Source organism: Palaemon carinicauda, chromosome 5 (genome assembly GCF_036898095.1).
Source record: "Palaemon carinicauda isolate YSFRI2023 chromosome 5, ASM3689809v2, whole genome shotgun sequence".
Classification (NCBI taxonomy): Eukaryota; Metazoa; Arthropoda; class Malacostraca; order Decapoda; family Palaemonidae; genus Palaemon; species Palaemon carinicauda.
In genome coordinates, this window is record NC_090729.1 from 40,480,665 (window position 1) to 40,483,164 (window position 2,500).

Consider the following 2,500-nt stretch of genomic DNA (forward strand, 5'->3'; position numbering starts at 1 on the left):
AAAATGACTTGCATAATGTGAAGTACATCCCTACAGTTGAACATAGACGCAAGATTAATTACATACAATATACATCTTGTTATGTGTATGTAAAAAGAGCTACGTGCTTGGTGTTTGGCTACTTGTACACTACCCACCTTGAAGCGCAACCCTTCGGGTAAAACTACATCTTTACACATATGTAAAGTTCTTCATGAATAGTTTCTAAACCTGGGAGAAACATACTATGACTGTTACTTTCACAGCTTTATTGTAAACATGTTAATGCCAAATGCAATAAAGACATAATTATGGTCATACATAATTAGACAACAACCTTGGTTGAAAATGTGAGCTTCCCTAATTTTCCCAGATAAAGTACCTCAGATAATTACTTTCTGTGCATGGATCCTATTTCCTTCATCCATCTTCCGCAAATCATTGGCAACAAAATCACCAAAAACACTTTGTTCATCACTATCCTACTTCTCCGTTCGAGATAGTTCCTTCAGTTGATGAGGCGCTTCTTGAAGGACCGCATGCCTCTCGTTAGTGGGTAGAGACCCTTTTCTTCCTCGGGTACTTTGAGTCTGAATGCGTGAAGACTCATGCATTGCAGGTCGTACATTATCCTGGGGTGTACTTGGGACAGGTGTGACAGGCGTTGCTGTTAAATGGGTTACAGGACCATGTTCATTTTGTTGAAGTATAGGATCATCGAAAATCTGAAAACAGATAAATGCCATTAGTGTATGCCAACGTGTATTGTTTTTCTTAATTTCCTGTCATGCACACGAGAGAGAGAGAGAGAGAGAGAGAGAGAGAGAGAGAGAGAGAGAGAGAGAGATAATAGTTTATATATATCGAGAATGCTTAAAAACCTTAACATTCTTCTCATTTTGACAGACACCCCAAATAGCGGGGGACAGAGATAGGAAATGGAGACTGTCCCCTGTAAAGTGTGATGGCAGAGATAAAGGTTATGACCTAAAGGCAGGATGCAATCAACTGAGTACTTTATTAAACAACACTCTTCTTTATATACAAAACCTCAAGGCAACAGGAAAATACATGTTCGAGAAATGACAATGTTACATAGGCGACACACAGACATGTTTGTTCTGGTTCTTTTTAGTGCGAGGGAAGAGCGCAGATACAAGCATAATATATACAAAATAATTTATGTACGAACGTGTGACACACGGTTGGTACATGGCTCCCCCCCTAAAAATGACATACTGTACATTTTAAATAGAGCGTCCTGCTCTATAGAGGCGAACTGTAGGCGGGTCATCTGGCAGGAGATAAGCAGGTTTTAGACGATCAATGGAAACCTAGTCTTCTTTGCCACAAATATTTAGTAGGAATGCTTTTGGACTGCGTCGGATCACAAGGAAAGGGCCCTTGTAAGCGGGCGTTAGCGGTGGCTTGGGAGTTTCGTTGCACAGGAAGACTTGCATCGCAGAATGCAAGTCTGTTGGTATGTAATGCTTCGCTGGGGGCCTTGTAAGTCTGGCGGCATGGAGTGAATTTTCCCACGACGTGACGTATGCGCTGGAGATCATCGGAGGAGGTTGTAGAAGGAAAAAATTCGGCCGGGACGACCAACGGGTCGCCATACACCATTTCAGCTGCCGAGACGTCGAGAGCGTCTTTAGGAGTGGTCCTTAGTCCCAGGAGGACCAAGGGAAGTTGAGTAACCCAGTTTGAATCCTTGCAGCGGGACATCAAAGCTGCTTTGAGGGTGCGATGAAAACGTTCAACCATTCCATTGGCAGCGGGGTTGTAGGCCATTGTCTGATGTAGGGTGATGCCCAGGAGATTCGCTAATGATGTCCACAATTGAGAGGTGAAAGTGGTTCCTCTGTCAGAAGTAATATACTCGGGGATACCAAATCTTACAATTCATCCGGAGAGTAAGGCAAATGTACAGCTCCCTCCAGGAATTTCGAGACACAGCATATGACTATATAAGATACACGCACTAGGAGTATTATGGTAATACTGTAAGTGGGCGTTTCCATTTATATGGGGCTATTTTGTTTTGTTACAACGAACTGGATTGGCTGTAGGTATTTCTCGATGACAGTTTGTTGTCTGAATTTTTTCTATTTGATTCATCACAAAGAATGAGATATGTTCAAATGATAAAGTTGAATTCAAAGAACATTACTAATATTATGAACTTCACGGTAAATATGATTTAGTAAAAGCAGGATAAAGAAGCAGTCTTGTTCAAATCACAGTGATTCCTAATTATCGCACATCACCTAAACATAAACATCTTAATGAAGATACAATAATGTCTTATGATACAATGCTTGGTTTGTCTTCAGACTCCAATATGAGAAGACCCAGTTTTGAAGAGACACTAAGTTCTCGAGACGAGTGTTAGTGAAGAAAATATTTTATGCAAACTCAACGTTCTCTAGAATTCTGAACATACGCTAGAAATTTCAACAAATGAACAACTGTAACGTTGTTTCCAAGGAATAATCAAGCGTTATAGATGTTTATATGG

General features: G+C 40.8%; 1 pseudogene; it reads right to left on the reverse strand.

The window, feature by feature from the left end:
* Nucleotides 1–304: 304 nt before the first annotated feature.
* LOC137640853 (uncharacterized) overlaps nt 305–2,500 on the reverse strand; it is a 6,336-nt pseudogene continuing 4,140 nt past the window's right edge.